Genomic DNA, 12,130 nt, shown 5'->3' on the forward strand with positions numbered 1-12,130 from the left:
GATGCATACAGAATCCATTTCCAGAAGGCAGCCTGAATCACGTTACACAGAAGAGGAGGAAATATTCACTCCTAGAAGAGTTCACTCCTCCTCTACAGATATATTTATTTAACTATGTAACTCATGAACTCCCACCACCACATCTCAAAACCCCAAAATTTGCTACAAAGCTTATTTTATCAGCATATACGCTAATATTTCATTTTCAAACTGCAAAAATGTTCTCCTTATAAGTGGGGATTTTAATTGACTGGGTAGTGAAAACTACAGAGTCTGCTGAAAAACAATTACCTGTAATTTCCTTACAGGCAAAAAGAAGTTTCCAAATCTGTGCAGGTATCTTATTTTGATTAAAAGACCAAATAGTGGTTTAGTAACAATAAAAAATGAACAAATGTTCTTATGCTTATTCTGCAATACTGTCTACTTTCCCTTTTGTGCTTTGACGTACTGACCCATACTATGTCTAGGATCCACTCTGAAATGCTGAGCATATTTGTTAAAAATTACCTCCAATTAACTTGAATATTTTACTGAAGTGGAATAATAAAAAAAAAATCTTACCTTATTAGAGCTTCATTTTCTGTTCTTCCACTGAAAAGAGCAAAGAATTTGTATTAAAGATTCATTTGGCAAAAAGCACTTTCTGAAGTTATTACTTTAGTTTCATTGCAATTAAGACCAAAACTATGGGGTTCTTTTTGCATAACTGAAATAAATTTCCATTACTTTGGGGAGTTAATAATTCTCAACATTCTGGTGTGGAGGCCTTTATTTATTTACTATCTTAACTAGCTGTTCTGAACAAACATTTCAAATGCTTTGGTAATATCAATACGAACAACTGATCCAGTCAATTCATCACCTAAACTGCAGAATGTTTAGGCACACTTTATATGTCTATTTTCACTGCAAGCAATGTTTTGTAACTGGTATTTGTATTGATACTATTTTCATTGGACACTTGGTATTTTCTATTGTAAGACAAGATTGCATTTCAGTATGCCCGTTCAAAGAGTTTCCCGTCTGGAAAGTTTTTTTAAAAGCAGCTATTTTCTGTTCAATCCCAAAACAAGTAGGATCAGTGGCGGTTGTAGAAGAACGAAAGCATCAAGCAATTTCATTAAAGATCTGCTTCAGCTAAGCCATTTTAAATGGCACATTTGCCAATAGCTTACTGATGTACATCACAAAATACAAAAAAAGCCTTATGACTATTCTGAAAAAGTTCCATCATGACTCAGAACAATCAATTAATTTTGAGGCCTGCAAAAATATTAATTAGCCTTTCGTTTCTTTGCGACCGTTGTCAGTCCTTTACAACTGAGGAGAACTATTTGCAGGCATCAGCATTATAATTGGGAATTGAATTCTGGCAACTCTGAAGTAAATGCGATTTTTTTGCCACTAATATATGCAAGAACAGAATCACGCTTTATCTTATTTCATTTTTTAAATTAGCATAATACACAGCATGAAATAGAAAACAAAAAGCTGAGTCTAATAAAACCTGACAATTATTAGTGGTATTTGTTGAAAAGCAGAGAAAATCATGCTTAGTCACAGGCAATGCACCTCAACCTCTAGCACTTTCTGTACACTTCATTAGCCATCAGTCAGTATGGTTAGAAATTTACAGATGAAGGGAAAACAAGGAGAGGTTCATCTTTGCCAAGGACGAATTCGAAGCTTGTCCTCAAAGCACGTGACCAGTGCAACGGCTGACAAGATGAATTCTCTGCTCTACGATGAAAATACTGTGTTTTGGGGGACAGAGGGATTAATAACAAGAGTCTTCTAGCAATGGCTGTGCATTTGTCAATCTGAGGGAAGCAAAGCTTAACTGAATAGCAGAAGTTCCTCTTGCCTTAACTGAGAGTATGTTCACATGGTATTTTATAAGAGACCTATAAAATGAGCCTATCTCAGAAATGGAACAGGTAAACTTAAAAAGATACATTCCTGAAGTGCAGAAATTAATTAGATTAACCATCCATTGTGAAAAAAACCATGAGATCTCATTATTATCAATCAGCTCATTAGAGCTGACATTTGCAATGCCTGGATTTCCCACAACAGAGTATCTGCACATATATACCTTTAAAGGAAGAGGAAAAACTACAACATCATTGCAGTATTTGGTAAAATATATAAAAACCTCATAGGTTTAAATTTCTACAGCTCCTTCTGATTATCAGCTATTAAAACATGCTTCAGCATCAGATTACTTCACTTTACCTGTCTGGCTTTATGTGTGGGTCACCCACACGGACGTATCTTAAGAAAGGTTTTGTATGCAGGAATCAAAGGACAGAACCAGTAAGCATTGTATCACTGGATGCTAGGCAGGGTTTCAGTAGGATTGAGTGGGATTTATTACAGCACGAGCCAAATCCTTCTTACTTTTCTCATGCAAAACACCCATTGAAGCTAGTCAGAGTGCAACTGAGGACATATTATGTCTCTGATTCTTTATTACTCACCTGTCCCAATACTACAGCGGTCCACAGCACAAAGTTTATGGGACCAGAATGGTTCTTTGTGGGAAGGGAAAGGAATATCTTACAGGATAGCCTCTTTTAACCACAAAGCAGGTACAGAGGCAAGTCTGAAGAAGACTAAAAGTCATCCTGGACTTGTGACAAGATCCACAGCTTTTGAAGTGAAGTATTTCTATGTTAGAAACACTCACAGCACAGGCTGCTTTGAAGCATATTTAACTCATCCTACGTACTTTTAAAAGAAGAATGAAAGCTGACTTTGGCAGGGTTTATGACTCCCCAGAAAAAAAAAAAATCTAGCATGCTTAAAGAAACAGTTTGCATAAATTTCCCTTATCTGATCTAGCTGTTGATAACAGGACAAGCTATAATGATGGCCATGTGCACCTCCCATCATACATTCTCATAGGCTCTGCTGCTGACCTAGCTTCATGGTGTCAGCAGACACCAAGAGGTCCAAGAGGACTATGTTCTAGAGGAAGAAGGGCCCATCACAGTTCTCCATTAGGTAGCAGGAAGCTTCTCTATCTCCAGATCATCTCACTTCTATCCAAGTGGAGATAACCTCCTCCACAGTGTGCCCAAAACCACACTGGGGAAGTGAGGCTCTGTTTTCATGCTTAATGACCTCCTTGCTTAGATGGAAGAGAAGATCTCGACCAAAAAAATTAGAAGACATTTTCAAAGCAATATTCAGATGTGTCATTTTTCTAAACATATGCCTCTTTGCAGTAAAAACTGTACTTGTTGCCAGTCATCAAATGTGTTAACTTTGGATGCGCTCTGGAGGGATTCTAGCAGACTGTCTCAAAAGCACATCAATACAATTAAGTTAAACTAAGCAGACAACTGTCCACATTCAGTGACAAAAGGCTCCATAATTTCAACAAGGTATTTACCATTATCCTTTCAATTCAGATACAAACCCAATCATAAATCTTTTTGCAAGGTCAATCTTTTTGAGAACAACTCCTTATGAATCAGTTTTGTAAATTCTAAAACACTAAAAACCCTACTGACAGGGATTGTTTTAACAATGTACTTTGATACTGATGCTGTTCCTAAGTTTTCTTAACGAAGACTCACTGACTCCAGTCGAACCACAAAAAACTAATATTGACAAACTGATTAGACAACAGAATAGATGTAAGTGAAAATTTCCTCCTTTACCAGACTTAGAAAATTGACTGCGCAGAGTTGTACACATAAAAGTGTTCCTTTTTGTTTCAGTCATTTTTATCTTTCCTGTTATATGCTGCTTAGCAGAAATTGCAAAGCTAAAGATACAGCAATATATCTTGCCATTAACCAAAACATGGGTTTGATCCCTATAATGAATACACCCAAGCAGCTAAAACAAGTTATTTCCAAATGATTCAGCACTTATCCAGTACACAGTAGGAGAAAAGGCTTCCAGGTGCACTTCACAAAATTTAGATACAAATTACATATTCTGCCTATGTCTTTGAACAGATACCATATTAGGGATGAGGTACTACTTTTCTTGTTATACATATATTATTATCCAACAAAATCCCATTCATCCTGTTAAAAATTACTTTTAGGCTCCTGAAATCCATCACAGATGTGTTTATTTAGAAAGAAACAACTAGGGGGAAAATTATTTGAAGTTACCGAAAGACGCAAATCTATTCCGTCTCCTAGACAGTTTCACCATCACCCCAGAATTTGCTTCAGTTTACTTCTGATGTTAAGAGGTCCACAAGGAGACTGACTGAGCAAAGCAACTACAATTTCCTTTTTCACAAAAGATCGCAGAAAGATAACCAGGCCTGGAAAAGCCACCCAGTTCTCATTCCATCAGAGCCAAGGAAGTAAAAAGAAAGGGGTGGGGGACCAAGAATCCTGACCAAGAGATAAATTTATTCCTGAAGCTGCTTCAGTAACTTTGGCTTTCAGTTCTGCTGTTTAGCAGCTCCCAGTAAGAATTAAAATGCATGTCAGTGACAAAAACCCAAAACAAATAAAAACACAAACTTAAGGAAAAAAAAACAAACCACGACAGCAGAGAAAATCTCACTGACCTCCCTCAGCAAAGTACTTCCTCAAGATGCAAGGAACTCTGCTGGCATAGAAACGTAATTTAATTCTTCCTGCCCCACAAGTCTTGACTCAAGGCCATTTGATTTCACAGTTCCAGCACTTGCAGTAGTTAGCAAGTTGTGCCATGCACTTTGTAGAGTGAAAAGCCATGACTGCAGCATGCCAAAGTCTAATCTGTGAGAGGCATTTTCATTTCTGAAATGCTACACAGTGTGCCTTGGGTTGTTTGGTGCTTCTTGATGGGTGCTCAGTCTCTGCCAGTGCGCCAAGGCAGTAGATAGCCCTGTGTGCACAATCTAAACTCTGGGACCTACAGATGCATCCTGAGAATGTTTACTACCAGTACAATGTTAATTATAATTACCATGTGGGTATATGCTCTCTTCAGGATAAAAGGCTGGAAGACTGAACAGCAAAGACAAGATCATAGCTGGAAGGCAGAAAACACATAAAATAGTTCCACATAAAGCATATGTACAGATTAAAAATTAACCATCGTTGCCAAAAAACTGCATTTAACCCCACCCACAGCTATACATGCACACACATAACTGCCAACTGCAAGAGGAATATGTGGTCCATGCTTTGCTGCCCCACCATCATGACCAGTCACTGAGCCACCATCTCACGTCTGTCCTTCTCCCCAAGGAAGTGCTGAATGCGCAGGCACATTATTCTTTCTTCACTCACCGTTTATTATTGCTCTTGATGACTAGCTGTCACAGAAAACTTGAATGACTTTTTGGAAGCTAGCCCTCCTCCTGGGCATAAGAAGTCTTAAATTTCAGCCAGGTAGCTTGACCCAGCTGTTCAGAGGTAGAATAATGAGGAAACAAAAATCACCACTGCTACTGTTCTATGTTTGTTGAGACCATCCTGAAGAGCTAAAAACTCCCGGCTGCTTTACTGAAAATGCTACAAATATACTGTCTGGAAGCTATTATCCTCTCCAGTAAATGGTGAGTTCACAGACAATAATATAGACCTGTTTTGCCAGCATTGCCATTACAATTCTCTGTTTTAATGAAGAATTAACAAGATTAAAGTATACTTTGGCTAGTAGACCTTCAAGTTCTATTACAGTACATTTTATTTACATTATAAATCTTAATGTCACAATTTTCCTTGACTTAAAAAAGGACAGATAAATTAACTGACTTTTAAAATAAAAACTGTACCAAAAATAATTGTTTCAAATCATCAAACTTATTTCTCTACTCTTTTTAAAAAATGTACTATTTGTGCCATTCAAAGGAAAAGCTAATGTATTATTGTAATGTAGGTATTCATAGAATTCAGAACTAAGCAGGTCTCAGAAAAGGGCAGCTATTCTCTCTGTGCGTAACATAAATCATGTGCCCTAAACCCAATTATTTTCTCCCTCTGAAAGGTATTTATGGATGTCATCTCTGTGGGGCCCAGCCCAGTGTCACCAAAAGCACACCAATGTACATTTTAGTCAATGAGAAACTTTCCATTCACCTTAGGCTCAAAAACCTTGCCTAGGATCAAAAACCCTTATGAAAGGCATCAGGATGTTGAAAACAAGACTTCGCACATAGCTTTCAACTATCAGTGTTCATCACTTTTCTGAGTATTGCCAAAAACTTCACAAAAAAATAAACAATAGTGAAATCTGAGGGGAACCTTCAAGCTTTAAATGCGACGTATGAAGGTGGTGAAAAGGAAAGTTATGGGGACTCAGGGGGTATTCATGCCACATGTGTTTAACCAGTTATTGGTGGAAGCCACCCCTTCTGAGATTGGTGGTGCAAACAGCACCCTGGAATTTTCTCCTCTCCTACTCCAGCTTACTGAAGAGGATCCCAGAGAGCAGTCAAGCTGAGACAGTCAAAACAAGGTGAGACACTGCGTCCTTAGATTCAGACTGCTTTACGCCAGATGCCTGATTTTAATCATTATCCATATGTCTGAGTAAGCATAAACTACAGCAGAGATAAGACTTGGACCTTCAAACCCTGTATGAGGAAGCATGCATTTTTCTGCTTATAATCACCCCACTGACATGAGAATGATTATGGTTGTCTTAATTGCCCCTAGTTTGTCTTCTATATAATGGCACAATTAAAAAGGCTAGTATCTTCAAGAATGTACATAAAGTAAATATTGCTGTACTGAGTTCTGGAATAAACCACAACAGATTGCTATGTTATCTTTACCAGGGTGCTAGTTCCAAACCAACACATCCCAGAGCTTAAAGCCTGGCTGCCTCCAACTCATGATACATCCAGAACACATGTTTTTTTCCCCCAGTACTTTTTAAAATAACTAAATTGGTGGTGCCATGTTCTGCTTGGGATGGTGGATAACAACCATCATACCTGCACACTGGAATGCAGATCTCATGGTAATTCCATCTAAAATAAAAGCAAAAAAGTTCTATGAAAGCAGATCTTTAATACATGCATCTAATGGGGAAAAAATTACAGCTAACTAGTCTGTAGTATGTTAACTGCTTTGATTTTAAGATCCTTTTTTTGCTTACATTTCTTTCTTCTGTTTTGTTCTACCTGTACAGCACCTACCCTCATTTAAGTCCCACTTATAGCACATGTCCAGTAAATTGTCCCAATGCAGTTCAGAACTGTGGCACAGACTGTATGATTTGAGGAAAGACTAAGTCCTTAAGCTCTGCATACATTTTGAAAGCTATGAAAAATACCCTAAGAATAAATAAAATGGAAATCTGCCATTTGAAAGGCAGTGAAAGCAAGCTTAGAGAGGAGAGTAATTTCTTCTTGTTTACGGTAAAGATTTTAAGTAGTATTGTACAACAACACTGTATAATGATCATACCAACAATTCTGCTGGGAAGTTTTCTCAAATGGCAGGTTTGGTTGTCTCTATAAGAAACAGACAATGAAAAAGAAATGGCTTTGTCTAAGAAGGACTTTGGAAAATGCCTCCCCATACCCAGTATATACAGCAAATACACATCTTCACTGCAACACGGCTACGTTTAAGTAGTGTCTGCAGCTGCCTAACTTCATCATTTGTGGAGAGGTGGTGGTAAACACTGTTAGTGACAATAACATCATTTGTTAGCGTTAACCAACTATGACTGAATTCAAAATATCATTGAATCAAGATTTTCTGGCTAAGCTAACAGGATAAAAGCCTTAAGAAATGGCATTTGCTTTATTTTCTGGATCTAAGGTCAAACATGCTCCAGGTTTTTCTGAAAGGTGGAATTGGGCTAAACCCCCATTAAGAGATAAACTGATGGAGTTAGATATTTGTTTAGTAACTATGTAGTCATGTAGCAAAGCCAATCTGTTGCAATTGCCTTTTAAGTTTATTTCTACCAAGGGAGATCAGAAAAAAAAAAAACAATCAAAATACTCAAATTCAAAACTGCAATTATGCATATTGAGAACTTCTGAATGCACAGCTACAGGGAAGGGCAAAGTGGTATTTCCTCCATTTTGGATGCTCCATAAAACAGGCTTCATTTACATTTCTGTATTTTTAGAAAGACAGTGGTATTTGCTTGTTTCCCCCCCCACCCCAGTATATTACAGACAATACTCAGCTGACAGGTTTATGAAGTATTTGCAGTTGTAACTCAACAGAAAAATCCTTTGTTATAAACAGAGAACAAATAATGGGGATTTACAAAGCTCTAATTATACTGAGAGGGTTTATGCACAAGGATATATTAAAAGAAATGCTATATGGAAAACATTTTTTTTAAGAAATTCTCTGAGCATTGTCACCACTTACACTTTTATAACATTACCATGAAAGGCATTTTAAATGCATGTCATCCCTAAAGGATGCCTGCAGTCTCTGCCAAGCTGTCCTACATAGGCTGAAGTTGGTAGCATATACCTGGTTTACAGTTAGCAAACGATGATAAATGAGCAAACTTTGAGCCCAAAGCAACAAACCACACTAAAGGTTGATGATGTACTCCATCAACCAGCCAAACCATGTCAGCTGCAAATCTTGGCAGTGAAATGGGAGCAGAGACCAAAAGGTGGTGCCTGCAGTCCCTACCAGCCCACGCTGAGCAGACGCACGGTTGCACGATGAACACGAGCAGAACAACTGACTGATGAGCCCACTCCAGCTACAGATCAGGCCACCAGCACATGAATGACAATGCATCAGTTGAGTAATGCACCACCAAGGATGAAGACCATCTGGTCAAGAAAGGCACCTGGACACAGAGGAGTGGGATGCCCTGACCCATGGTGGATGCAGCCAGTATTTTGGATCTCCAGTGGACAGGTGATCTCTGAACACAAGAGACCTGTGGCTGGCTGCACAGAATTCCCCAGGGGACCCGTATCAGTTACAGCTGTGTCTGAGGATTCTCTGAAGCAAACTGCCAGCCAGCTTGTCCCAAGACTAGAGAAACACAAAAGCAAAGATGATTTCAAGCATCCCACTGTCTGAATTAAAGAGGATGTTAGGTTTCACTTCAATATATTCCATGAGCAGACCATAGCTGAGAAGTTATTATACAGTATGGTACACATTCTTTACTCAGTTATCAGTGACTACCACAATTTCTGTTCGTGTTAAGTCAGGAAGATTTCTACATCTCCTCACAGTAAAACATTTTGCTGGGAATCATAAGGTCAAAACATGTTGTACGAAGTTACCCTGAGATCCTTTTGATCCTACTGGCTTATTGTTAAACTAAAATGGGAGAATCTAACTGACTTATTCAAGAAACTATAGTAAATAAAACTAGAATTACTTCCCCAAACCTCTTCTATAAGATCCATGATTCATTATCAGTTTAAATTTTGTAAATAATTCATTATTGGTGGTAGTAGCATGCAGAGTTGGGTATTGAATTTTTAAGATTACCCTTCAACACACTGAAACAGTTGCTTAGTGCTATATATGACAAAAAATCCACTAGTTTATTATTAATTGCTTTGATGAAGACAGGCACTACAATTAATTAGATCGTCAAGAGAAACCCACATCCAGAGCAACAGACGTCAATACCATGAGTAATATGTCTCCCATGTAGAACCTTTTTTTGATATATTAATTATAATGTTTTGACTTCTGGCACAGATCCTTGAACCAGACAGGGCTGCAGGAAGGCAGTGTGACAGGAATGTGCAGGGAGAAATAGAAGTATTAAGAGGCACGTGCAGCAAACCCATGGTGCAAGGGGGCTGAGTGCCCTGATTTGACAGGAGGGAGGAAAAGGTAGCATCACCTCCACTACACTTCCACATCAGTGTAGAGCTGCTGGTGAAAAGAGATGCTTAAAGCCCACTGGTAGAGGAGAGGAGCAGAGAAGCAACCCAGAGAGAATATGGGGGAGAGGCAGAGCTTCACAGTCTTCTAGCCTGATCACTGCAATGTGTGATTTCACGTCCATAGACAATATTAGACACAAAATATCCTACTTTCTCTGTTGTCTAATTTGTTCAGAAAAGTCTTTCATACTTGTTTTGCTTCCTGCTTATAAGGAAGGAACTCTCTTCTGCAAATGCATCAGAAGTACAGTATGACAAAGCAACTGAATACTGCAGCTAAGCTACGATCGAGCAGAAATCTGCATTTTTCATTTTACAAACCAGAAGAGCTTTTGCTCCATATAGTATTTCAACATTGTTTAGCTTTTTAATTTCAGGATCAATCTGTGACTTTTGTATTTGGGATTGGGCATATGGACTATGTAATGGAAAAGCTCTATAACTTATCTGAATCATTATTTTATTCTCCCATGGTTCCAATTGTTCATCGTTAATTAGATCCAGCCATAACATCTTATTGTGCAAAAGGCATACTCTGTTTTAATCAAAATCTTGGACGGCATTTTGGATGGTATCTTTAACAACTTGGACAGAGTATTTTGTGGTTTCCTCACCGACGAAGAATCAAAATTATTAACTATGAACATGTCTTCAACTGAATGCTGACAGTTATTATCAGGTTATTTTAATGAACTGTTTCATGGGACCATTTTACATTTCCTTGCATTTTTTACCTGGTTTCTTCACTCAAAACAATATTGAACTGTAAACCTGTCCCAAAGAATGCATCCATGGTGAACTCCTAAATAATTTTTTAATTTCTCATTTTATGCTATGCTGAAAGTGATGCTGTGAACACAAAAGATGACTGTGATAGTCTCATCTATTTGAAATCAGACCTTTTTATTTATGATGTTCAAATTATCTTCCCTGTTGTTTCATCAGTGAAAAGAAAGGGACAGTGTTTGGGAATGAAACACACCAAGAATCTTATGCTTAGGGACTGTGCTCCTAGATGTATTTTAGTGACACCCTGATTACTGTCACATGTATTTACTGTTGACAAAAATCTCAAAAATGTCTCCTCGGCAGGAATAAACACACCACTCTGCTTTTTCCTAACGACATATAAATTGTCATTCAATGGCACTTTTGATTTTGGTGCTGCTGTTTTGAGAACCCTTGCTAGGTTTTACATTTTGCTCCATAAGATTTACATATTTCTTTTATGTCAGGCCACTCAGCAACTTCTTTCCTGCTGCCTCCCCCAGCTACAGCCCCGAGGAATCACAGACTGACAAACTGATGTTTGCTGTTGACTAACCACCTGTTTGTAGTGACTCCATCACCAACTAAAAGCAAAAAAGGAGAAATAGCCACTAAATCAGTCATTGTTGTAAGGACTGTAAAGAGAAAATTACAGAGGATTCTATTATCCAGCTATAATTATCTAGAGTTTAGGAACCAAGATCATAATAGTTCATAGCTATGCAACTACACCATCTGCCTGACTGTAGCATACAAATTAGCAAAATCTAGCACACTGTCTAGCCATCAGTTATTCCCGCTTCCCTTCCCTTTGCAAGAACACAGGCAATAAAGCAATTGTTTTATGTCAAATTACATCATAAATTATAATATCATATCACATTGCATTATGTAATTATAGACAGATGTAAACATTTGTTTGCTTTTAATCTTCTAACTTTTTCAAATTATGAAAAGTTTTCAATCACAGCCTGACAGGTAATCTAATAACCTGTATTTACACATATGAGTGGTTATTTTGGATGCCTGGGCATTTTGCTGACAAACTGAAATGTCTTTAATGGAATCTTGTTTCCAGTAAGAACTGAATACTATCTTTGAGATGGTTTAGGTTATGCACTCTAAAATGGCCTTATGCCAAATCATGTGGTACTTTTGAAAATTTAAGACCCTGTATCTAGTATCAAAAAACAGTAAAAAATAAATTCCTTAACTATTATCAGAGTAGCATCATAATTTGGAGAAAACAAAAAGCCCACTTTTGTTGGTTTCTTTCCTAAGTGAAATAAAAACACCACAGCAAAGATTTTCAACCAACAAGTTAAAAAACCCCAAAACAAACACACACAAAAATAAGCCTCCTTCTTAAATGGAGGAAAAAGAAAATTTTAGATCTCCCACAAATTAAAAAACTTCTGGTTGTATTTTAGAAGAAAAAATCTAAATAGCAGTAACAAAAGCTTGTCTACTTTTCTGACGTGGTGGTACATATGCCACATCAGCCCATTTCAAGCACAGTGCCTCTCGGAGTTTAAACCAAACATTGTA

At 37.7% G+C, this 12,130-nt stretch overlaps 1 protein-coding gene across 6 annotated transcripts in view; it reads right to left on the reverse strand.

Moving 5' to 3' along the window:
* The window catches only part of THRB (thyroid hormone receptor beta), a 166,549-nt gene that overhangs the window by 124,602 nt on the left and 29,817 nt on the right, over nt 1–12,130 (reverse strand). For 4 of the 6 annotated variants that reach the window (XM_074900533.1, XM_074900535.1, XM_074900532.1 and 1 more), the window contains exon 2: nt 565–594. The exons of the other annotated variants lie outside the window; for them this stretch is intronic. The gene's annotated coding sequence lies outside the window, so the exon portion shown is untranslated. The remainder of the gene's footprint in view (nt 1–564; nt 595–12,130) is intronic. 6 annotated transcript variants of the gene reach the window in all.

Source organism: Athene noctua, chromosome 2 (genome assembly GCF_965140245.1).
Source record: "Athene noctua chromosome 2, bAthNoc1.hap1.1, whole genome shotgun sequence".
NCBI lineage: Eukaryota > Metazoa > Chordata > Aves > Strigiformes > Strigidae > Athene > Athene noctua.